The sequence below is a fragment of the Hypomesus nipponensis genome, chromosome 24, assembly GCF_054491055.1.
Source record: "Hypomesus nipponensis isolate SF chromosome 24, ASM5449105v1, whole genome shotgun sequence".
NCBI classification, from domain to species: Eukaryota; Metazoa; Chordata; class Actinopteri; order Osmeriformes; family Osmeridae; genus Hypomesus; species Hypomesus nipponensis.
The window spans coordinates 1,237,501-1,245,000 of NC_140384.1; the positions used below are offsets into that span (position 1 = coordinate 1,237,501).

The 7,500-nt window shown below is 47.3% G+C and overlaps 24 non-coding genes and 2 pseudogenes across 24 annotated transcripts in view; all 26 read left to right on the forward strand.

The window, feature by feature from the left end:
- LOC146231222 (5S ribosomal RNA) overlaps positions 1–106 on the forward strand; it is a 119-nt gene extending 13 nt beyond the window's left edge. The window contains exon 1 of the ribosomal RNA XR_014746367.1: positions 1–106. This exon is cut by the window's left edge and continues 13 nt beyond it. This is a non-coding gene — a ribosomal RNA (5S ribosomal RNA).
- A 178-nt stretch (positions 107–284) lies between these two features.
- Positions 285–403, forward strand: LOC146231223 (5S ribosomal RNA). The gene has a single exon (XR_014744005.1). It is a non-coding gene; the product is annotated as a 5S ribosomal RNA (ribosomal RNA).
- Positions 404–587: 184 nt separating this feature from the next.
- Positions 588–706, forward strand: LOC146231224 (5S ribosomal RNA). Its single transcript, XR_014746064.1, has one exon. It is a non-coding gene; the product is annotated as a 5S ribosomal RNA (ribosomal RNA).
- Positions 707–896: 190 nt separating this feature from the next.
- LOC146231225 (5S ribosomal RNA) lies at positions 897–1,015 on the forward strand. The gene has a single exon (XR_014745398.1). It is a non-coding gene; the product is annotated as a 5S ribosomal RNA (ribosomal RNA).
- A 176-nt stretch (positions 1,016–1,191) lies between these two features.
- LOC146231226 (5S ribosomal RNA) lies at positions 1,192–1,300 on the forward strand (annotated as a pseudogene).
- Positions 1,301–1,486: 186 nt separating this feature from the next.
- LOC146231227 (5S ribosomal RNA) lies at positions 1,487–1,605 on the forward strand. Its single transcript, XR_014746065.1, has one exon. It is a non-coding gene; the product is annotated as a 5S ribosomal RNA (ribosomal RNA).
- Positions 1,606–1,795: 190 nt separating this feature from the next.
- On the forward strand, positions 1,796–1,914 carry LOC146231228 (5S ribosomal RNA). The gene has a single exon (XR_014745399.1). It is a non-coding gene; the product is annotated as a 5S ribosomal RNA (ribosomal RNA).
- A 186-nt stretch (positions 1,915–2,100) lies between these two features.
- Positions 2,101–2,219, forward strand: LOC146231229 (5S ribosomal RNA). The gene has a single exon (XR_014744006.1). It is a non-coding gene; the product is annotated as a 5S ribosomal RNA (ribosomal RNA).
- A 178-nt stretch (positions 2,220–2,397) lies between these two features.
- LOC146231230 (5S ribosomal RNA) lies at positions 2,398–2,516 on the forward strand. Its single transcript, XR_014744007.1, has one exon. It is a non-coding gene; the product is annotated as a 5S ribosomal RNA (ribosomal RNA).
- Positions 2,517–2,690: 174 nt separating this feature from the next.
- LOC146231231 (5S ribosomal RNA) lies at positions 2,691–2,809 on the forward strand. The gene has a single exon (XR_014744008.1). It is a non-coding gene; the product is annotated as a 5S ribosomal RNA (ribosomal RNA).
- A 176-nt stretch (positions 2,810–2,985) lies between these two features.
- LOC146231232 (5S ribosomal RNA) lies at positions 2,986–3,104 on the forward strand. Its single transcript, XR_014745804.1, has one exon. It is a non-coding gene; the product is annotated as a 5S ribosomal RNA (ribosomal RNA).
- A 172-nt stretch (positions 3,105–3,276) lies between these two features.
- On the forward strand, positions 3,277–3,395 carry LOC146231233 (5S ribosomal RNA). Its single transcript, XR_014745746.1, has one exon. It is a non-coding gene; the product is annotated as a 5S ribosomal RNA (ribosomal RNA).
- A 174-nt stretch (positions 3,396–3,569) lies between these two features.
- On the forward strand, positions 3,570–3,688 carry LOC146231234 (5S ribosomal RNA). The gene has a single exon (XR_014745038.1). It is a non-coding gene; the product is annotated as a 5S ribosomal RNA (ribosomal RNA).
- Positions 3,689–3,862: 174 nt separating this feature from the next.
- LOC146231235 (5S ribosomal RNA) lies at positions 3,863–3,981 on the forward strand. The gene has a single exon (XR_014745039.1). It is a non-coding gene; the product is annotated as a 5S ribosomal RNA (ribosomal RNA).
- A 188-nt stretch (positions 3,982–4,169) lies between these two features.
- LOC146231236 (5S ribosomal RNA) lies at positions 4,170–4,288 on the forward strand. The gene has a single exon (XR_014746079.1). It is a non-coding gene; the product is annotated as a 5S ribosomal RNA (ribosomal RNA).
- Positions 4,289–4,462: 174 nt separating this feature from the next.
- Positions 4,463–4,581, forward strand: LOC146231237 (5S ribosomal RNA). Its single transcript, XR_014744009.1, has one exon. It is a non-coding gene; the product is annotated as a 5S ribosomal RNA (ribosomal RNA).
- Positions 4,582–4,763: 182 nt separating this feature from the next.
- LOC146231238 (5S ribosomal RNA) lies at positions 4,764–4,882 on the forward strand. The gene has a single exon (XR_014745805.1). It is a non-coding gene; the product is annotated as a 5S ribosomal RNA (ribosomal RNA).
- Positions 4,883–5,060: 178 nt separating this feature from the next.
- Positions 5,061–5,179, forward strand: LOC146231239 (5S ribosomal RNA). The gene has a single exon (XR_014745040.1). It is a non-coding gene; the product is annotated as a 5S ribosomal RNA (ribosomal RNA).
- A 182-nt stretch (positions 5,180–5,361) lies between these two features.
- On the forward strand, positions 5,362–5,480 carry LOC146231240 (5S ribosomal RNA). The gene has a single exon (XR_014744011.1). It is a non-coding gene; the product is annotated as a 5S ribosomal RNA (ribosomal RNA).
- A 174-nt stretch (positions 5,481–5,654) lies between these two features.
- Positions 5,655–5,773, forward strand: LOC146231241 (5S ribosomal RNA). The gene has a single exon (XR_014744012.1). It is a non-coding gene; the product is annotated as a 5S ribosomal RNA (ribosomal RNA).
- A 178-nt stretch (positions 5,774–5,951) lies between these two features.
- Positions 5,952–6,070, forward strand: LOC146231242 (5S ribosomal RNA). Its single transcript, XR_014745806.1, has one exon. It is a non-coding gene; the product is annotated as a 5S ribosomal RNA (ribosomal RNA).
- Positions 6,071–6,248: 178 nt separating this feature from the next.
- On the forward strand, positions 6,249–6,367 carry LOC146231243 (5S ribosomal RNA). The gene has a single exon (XR_014745041.1). It is a non-coding gene; the product is annotated as a 5S ribosomal RNA (ribosomal RNA).
- Positions 6,368–6,541: 174 nt separating this feature from the next.
- LOC146231244 (5S ribosomal RNA) lies at positions 6,542–6,660 on the forward strand. The gene has a single exon (XR_014745044.1). It is a non-coding gene; the product is annotated as a 5S ribosomal RNA (ribosomal RNA).
- A 192-nt stretch (positions 6,661–6,852) lies between these two features.
- Positions 6,853–6,971, forward strand: LOC146231245 (5S ribosomal RNA). The gene has a single exon (XR_014744013.1). It is a non-coding gene; the product is annotated as a 5S ribosomal RNA (ribosomal RNA).
- Positions 6,972–7,149: 178 nt separating this feature from the next.
- LOC146231246 (5S ribosomal RNA) lies at positions 7,150–7,268 on the forward strand. The gene has a single exon (XR_014744014.1). It is a non-coding gene; the product is annotated as a 5S ribosomal RNA (ribosomal RNA).
- A 186-nt stretch (positions 7,269–7,454) lies between these two features.
- The window catches only part of LOC146231247 (5S ribosomal RNA), a 119-nt pseudogene continuing 73 nt past the window's right edge, over positions 7,455–7,500 (forward strand).

The following is a 7,500-nucleotide window of genomic DNA, read 5'->3' on the forward strand; positions in this document are numbered from 1 at the left end:
CCAGCCTGGCAACGCCCGATCTCGTCTGATCCCGGAAGCTAAGCAGGGTCGGGCCTGGTTAGTACTTGGATGGGAGACCGCCTGGGAATACCAGGTGCTGTATGCTCTTTTGCTCATTCACTTAGAAACTGACATCTTGCAATATGCACAAGTAGTCCTTCATGAAAGGGGCTGGAAGCTGTTTTCATTTTGACACGAGAGAGAGAGAGAGAGAGAGAGACTACCTTGCATTGTCAATTGCTAAATCTGTATATGGATAAGTAGCCTATGGTTGTCAACTTATTTCGTACGGCCATACCAGCCTGGCAACGCCCGATCTCGTCTGATCTCGGAAGCTAAGCAGGGTCGGGCCTGGTTAGTACTTGGATGGGAGACCGCCTGGGAATACCAGGTGCTGTATGCTCTTTTGCTCATTCACTTAGAAACTGAAATCTTGCAATATGCACAAGTAGTCCTTCATGAAAGGGGCTGGAAGCTGTTTTCATTTTGACACGAGAGAGAGAGAGAGAGAGAGAGAGAGAGACTACCTTGCATTGTCAATTGCTAAATCTGTATATGGATAAGTAGCCTATGGTTGTCAACTTATTTCGTACGGCCATACCAGCCTGGCCACGCCCGATCTCGTCTGATCTCGGAAGCTAAGCAGGGTCGGGCCTGGTTAGTACTTGGATGGGAGACCGCCTGGGAATACTAGGTGCTGTATGCTCTTTTGCTCATTCACTTAGAAACTGACATCTTGCAATATGCACAAGTAGTCCTTCATGAAAGGGGCTGGAAGCTGTTTTCATTTTGACACGAGAGAGAGAGAGAGAGAGAGAGAGAGAGAGAGAGACTACCTTGCATTGTCAATTGCTAAATCTGTATATGGATAAGTAGCCTATGGTTGTCAACTTATTTTGTACGGCCATACCAGCCTGGCAACGCCCGATCTCGTCTGATCTCGGAAGCTAAGCAGGGTCGGGCCTGGTTAGTACTTGGATGGGAGACCGCCTGGGAATACCAGGTGCTGTATGCTCTTTTGCTCATTCACTTAGAAACTGACATCTTGCAATATGCACAAGTAGTCCTTCATGAAAGGGGCTGGAAGCTGTTTTCATTTTGACACGAGAGAGAGAGAGAGAGAGAGACTACCTTGCATTGTCAATTGCTAAATCTGTATATGGATAAGTAGCCTATGGTTGTCAACTTATTTCGTACGGCCATACCAGCCTGGCAACGCCTGATCTCGGAAGCTAAGCAGGGTCGGGCCTGGTTAGTACTTGGATGGGAGACCGCCTGGGAATACCAGGTGCTGTATGCTCTTTTGCTCATTCACTTAGAAACTGAAATCTTGCAATATGCACAAGTAGTCCTTCATGAAAGGGGCTGGAAGCTGTTTTCATTTTGACACGAGAGAGAGAGAGAGAGAGAGAGAGAGAGAGACGACCTTGCATTGTCAATTGCTAAATCTGTATATGGATAAGTAGCCTATGGTTGTCAACTTATTTCGTACGGCCATACCAGCCTGGCCACGCCCGATCTCGTCTGATCTCGGAAGCTAAGCAGGGTCGGGCCTGGTTAGTACTTGGATGGGAGACCGCCTGGGAATACTAGGTGCTGTATGCTCTTTTGCTCATTCACTTAGAAACTGACATCTTGCAATATGCACAAGTAGTCCTTCATGAAAGGGGCTGGAAGCTGTTTTCATTTTGACACGAGAGAGAGAGAGAGAGAGAGAGAGAGAGAGAGAGACTACCTTGCATTGTCAATTGCTAAATCTGTATATGGATAAGTAGCCTATGGTTGTCAACTTATTTTGTACGGCCATACCAGCCTGGCAACGCCCGATCTCGTCTGATCTCGGAAGCTAAGCAGGGTCGGGCCTGGTTAGTACTTGGATGGGAGACCGCCTGGGAATACCAGGTGCTGTATGCTCTTTTGCTCATTCACTTAGAAACTGACATCTTGCAATATGCACAAGTAGTCCTTCATGAAAGGGGCTGGAAGCTGTTTTCATTTTGACACGAGAGAGAGAGAGAGAGAGAGAGAGAGAGAGACTACCTTGCATTGTCAATTGCTAAATCTGTATATGGATAAGTAGCCTATGGTTGTCAACTTATTTCGTACGGCCATACCAGCCTGGCAACGCCCGATCTCGTCTGATCTCGGAAGCTAAGCAGGGTCGGGCCTGGTTAGTACTTGGATGGGAGACCGCCTGGGAATACCAGGTGCTGTATGCTCTTTTGCTCATTCACTTAGAAACTGACATCTTGCAATATGCACAAGTAGTCCTTCATGAAAGGGGCTGGAAGCTGTTTTCATTTTGACACGAGAGAGAGAGAGAGAGAGAGAGACTACCTTGCATTGTCAATTGCTAAATCTGTATATGGATAAGTAGCCTATGGTTGTCAACTTATTTCGTACGGCCATACCAGCCTGGCAACGCCCGATCTCGTCTGATCTCGGAAGCTAAGCAGGGTCGGGCCTGGTTAGTACTTGGATGGGAGACCGCCTGGGAATACCAGGTGCTGTATGCTCTTTTGCTCATTCACTTAGAAACTGAAATCTTGCAATATGCACAAGTAGTCCTTCATGAAAGGGGCTGGAAGCTGTTTTCATTTTGACACGAGAGAGAGAGAGAGAGAGACCACCTTGCATTGTCAATCGCTAAATCTGTATATGGATAAGTAGCCTATGGTTGTCAACTTATTTCGTACGGCCATACCAGCCTGGCAACGCCCGATCTCGTCTGATCTCGGAAGCTAAGCAGGGTCGGGCCTGGTTAGTACTTGGATGGGAGACCGCCTGGGAATACCAGGTGCTGTATGCTCTTTTGCTCATTCACTTAGAAACTGACATCTTGCAATATGCACAAGTAGTCCTTCATGAAAGGGGCTGGAAGCTGTTTTCATTTTGACACGAGAGAGAGAGAGAGAGAGAGACTACCTTGCATTGTCAATTGCTAAATCTGTATATCGATAAGTAGCCTATGGTTGTCAACTTATTTCGTACGGCCATACCAGCCTGGCAACGCCCGATCTCGTCTGATCTCGGAAGCTAAGCAGGGTCGGGCCTGGTTGGTACTTGGATGGGAGACCGCCTGGGAATACCAGGTGCTGTATGCTCTTTTGCTCATTCACTTAGAAACTGACATCTTGCAATATGCACAAGTAGTCCTTCATGAAAGGGGCTGGAAGCTGTTTTCATTTTGACACGAGAGAGAGAGAGAGAGACCACCTTGCATTGTCAATTGCTAAATCTGTATATGGATAAGTAGCCTATGGTTGTCAACTTATTTTGTACGGCCATACCAGCCTGGCAACGCCCGATCACGTCTGATCTCGGAAGCTAAGCAGGGTCGGGCCTGGTTAGTACTTGGATGGGAGACCGCCTGGGAATACCAGGTGCTGTATGCTCTTTTGCTCATTCACTTAGAAACTGACATCTTGCAATATGCACAAGTAGTCCTTCATGAAAGGGGCTGGAAGCTGTTTTCATTTTGACACGAGAGAGAGAGAGAGAGAGACCACCTTGCATTGTCAATTGCTAAATCTGTATATGGATAAGTAGCCTATGGTTGTCAACTTATTTCGTACGGCCATACCAGCCTGGCAACGCCCGATCACGTCTGATCTCGGAAGCTAAGCAGGGTCGGGCCTGGTTAGTACTTGGATGGGAGACCGCCTGGGAATACCAGGTGCTGTATGCTCTTTTGCTCATTCACTTAGAAACTGACATCTTGCAATATGCACAAGTAGTCCTTCATGAAAGGGGCTGGAAGCTGTTTTCATTTTGACACGAGAGAGAGAGAGAGAGAGACCACCTTGCATTGTCAATTGCTAAATCTGTATATGGATAAGTAGCCTATGGTTGTCAACTTATTTCGTACGGCCATACCAGCCTGGCAACGCCCGATCACGTCTGATCTCGGAAGCTAAGCAGGGTCGGGCCTGGTTAGTACTTGGATGGGAGACCGCCTGGGAATACCAGGTGCTGTATGCTCTTTTGCTCATTCACTTAGAAACTGACATCTTGCAATATGCACAAGTAGTCCTTCATGAAAGGGGCTGGAAGCTGTTTTCATTTTGACACGAGAGAGAGAGAGAGAGAGAGAGAGAGAGAGAGACTACCTTGCATTGTCAATTGCTAAATCTGTATATGGATAAGTAGCCTATGGTTGTCAACTTATTTCGTACGGCCATACCAGCCTGGCAACGCCCGATCTCGTCTGATCTCGGAAGCTAAGCAGGGTCGGGCCTGGTTAGTACTTGGATGGGAGACCGCCTCGGAATACCAGGTGCTGTATGCTCTTTTGCTCATTCACTTAGAAACTGACATCTTGCAATATGCACAAGTAGTCCTTCATGAAAGGGGCTGGAAGCTGTTTTCATTTTGACACGAGAGAGAGAGAGAGAGAGACCACCTTGCATTGTCAATCGCTAAATCTGTATATGGATAAGTAGCCTATGGTTGTCAACTTATTTCGTACGGCCATACCAGCCTGGCAACGCCCGATCTCGTCTGATCTCGGAAGCTAAGCAGGGTCGGGCCTGGTTAGTACTTGGATGGGAGACCGCCTGGGAATACCAGGTGCTGTATGCTCTTTTGCTCATTCACTTAGAAACTGACATCTTGCAATATGCACAAGTAGTCCTTCATGAAAGGGGCTGGAAGCTGTTTTCATTTTGACACGAGAGAGAGAGAGAGAGAGAGAGAGAGACTACCTTGCATTGTCAATTGCTAAATCTGTATATCGATAAGTAGCCTATGGTTGTCAACTTATTTCGTACGGCCATACCAGCCTGGCAACGCCCGATCTCGTCTGATCTCGGAAGCTAAGCAGGGTCGGGCCTGGTTGGTACTTGGATGGGAGACCGCCTGGGAATACCAGGTGCTGTATGCTCTTTTGCTCATTCACTTAGAAACTGACATCTTGCAATATGCACAAGTAGTCCTTCATGAAAGGGGCTGGAAGCTGTTTTCATTTTGACACGAGAGAGAGAGAGAGAGAGAGAGACCACCTTGCATTGTCAATTGCTAAATCTGTATATGGATAAGTAGCCTATGGTTGTCAACTTATTTCGTACGGCCATACCAGCCTGGCAACGCCCGATCACGTCTGATCTCGGAAGCTAAGCAGGGTCGGGCCTGGTTAGTACTTGGATGGGAGACCGCCTGGGAATACCAGGTGCTGTATGCTCTTTTGCTCATTCACTTAGAAACTGACATCTTGCAATATGCACAAGTAGTCCTTCATGAAAGGGGCTGGAAGCTGTTTTCATTTTGACACGAGAGAGAGAGAGAGAGAGAGAGAGAGACTACCTTGCATTGTCAATTGCTAAATCTGTATATGGATAAGTAGCCTATGGTTGTCAACTTATTTCGTACGGCCATACCAGCCTGGCAACGCCCGATCTCGTCTGATCTCGGAAGCTAAGCAGGGTCGGGCCTGGTTAGTACTTGGATGGGAGACCGCCTGGGAATACCAGGTGCTGTATGCTCTTTTGCTCATTCACTTAGAAACTTAAATCTTGCAATATGCACAAGTAGTCCTTCATGAAAGGGGCTGGAAGCTGTTTTCATTTTGACACGAGAGAGAGAGAGAGAGAGACCACCTTGCATTGTCAATCGCTAAATCTGTATATGGATAAGTAGCCTATGGTTGTCAACTTATTTCGTACGGCCATACCAGCCTGGCAACGCCCGATCTCGTCTGATCTCGGAAGCTAAGCAGGGTCGGGCCTGGTTAGTACTTGGATGGGAGACCGCCTGGGAATACCAGGTGCTGTATGCTCTTTTGCTCATTCACTTAGAAACTGACATCTTGCAATATGCACAAGTAGTCCTTCATGAAAGGGGCTGGAAGCTGTTTTCATTTTGACACGAGAGAGAGAGAGAGAGAGAGAGACTACCTTGCATTGTCAATTGCTAAATCTGTATATCGATAAGTAGCCTATGGTTGTCAACTTATTTCGTACGGCCATACCAGCCTGGCAACGCCCGATCTCGTCTGATCTCGGAAGCTAAGCAGGGTCGGGCCTGGTTGGTACTTGGATGGGAGACCGCCTGGGAATACCAGGTGCTGTATGCTCTTTTGCTCATTCACTTAGAAACTGACATCTTGCAATATGCACAAGTATTCCTTCATGAAAGGGGCTGGAAGCTGTTTTCATTTTGACACGAGAGAGAGAGAGAGAGAGAGAGACCACCTTGCATTGTCAATTGCTAAATCTGTATATGGATAAGTAGCCTATGGTTGTCAACTTATTTCGTACGGCCATACCAGCCTGGCAACGCCCGATCACGTCTGATCTCGGAAGCTAAGCAGGGTCGGGCCTGGTTAGTACTTGGATGGGAGACCGCCTGGGAATACCAGGTGCTGTATGCTCTTTTGCTCATTCACTTAGAAACTGACATCTTGCAATATGCACAAGTAGTCCTTCATGAAAGGGGCTGGAAGCTGTTTTCATTTTGACACGAGAGAGAGAGAGAGAGAGACCACCTTGCATTGTCAATTGCTAAATCTGTATATGGATAAGTAGCCTATGGTTGTCAACTTATTTCGTACGGCCATACCAGCCTGGCAACGCCCGATCACGTCTGATCTCGGAAGCTAAGCAGGGTCGGGCCTGGTTAGTACTTGGATGGGAGACCGCCTGGGAATACCAGGTGCTGTATGCTCTTTTGCTCATTCACTTAGAAACTGACATCTTGCAATATGCACAAGTAGTCCTTCATGAAAGGGGCTGGAAGCTGTTTTCATTTTGACACGAGAGAGAGAGAGAGAGAGAGAGAGAGAGAGAGAGAGACTACCTTGCATTGTCAATTGCTAAATCTGTATATGGATAAGTAGCCTGTGGTTGTCAACTTATTTCGTACGGCCATACCAGCCTGGCAACGCCCGATCTCGTCTGATCTCGGAAGCTAAGCAGGGTCGGGCCTGGTTAGTACTTGGATGGGAGACCGCCTGGGAATACCAGGTGCTGTATGCTCTTTTGCTCATTCACTTAGAAACTGAAATCTTGCAATATGCACAAGTAGTCCTTCATGAAAGGGGCTGGAAGCTGTTTTCATTTTGACACGAGAGAGAGAGAGAGAGAGAGAGACTACCTTGCATTGTCAATTGCTAAATCTGTATATGGATAAGTAGCCTATGGTTGTCAACTTATTTCGTACGGCCATACCAGCCTGGCAACGCCCGATCTCGTCTGATCTCGGAAGCTAAGCAGGGTCGGGCCTGGTTAGTACTTGGATGGGAGACCGCCTGGGAATACCAGGTGCTGTATGCTCTTTTGCTCATTCACTTAGAAACTGACATCTTGCAATATGCACAAGTAGTCCTTCATGAAAGGGGCTGGAAGCTGTTTTCATTTTGACACGAGAGAGAGAGAGAGAGAGAGAGAGAGAGAGACCACCTTGCATTGTCAATTGCTAAATCTGTATATGGATAAGTAGCCTATGGTTGTCAACTTATTTCGTACGACCATACCAGCCTGGCAACGCCCGATCACGTCTGATCTC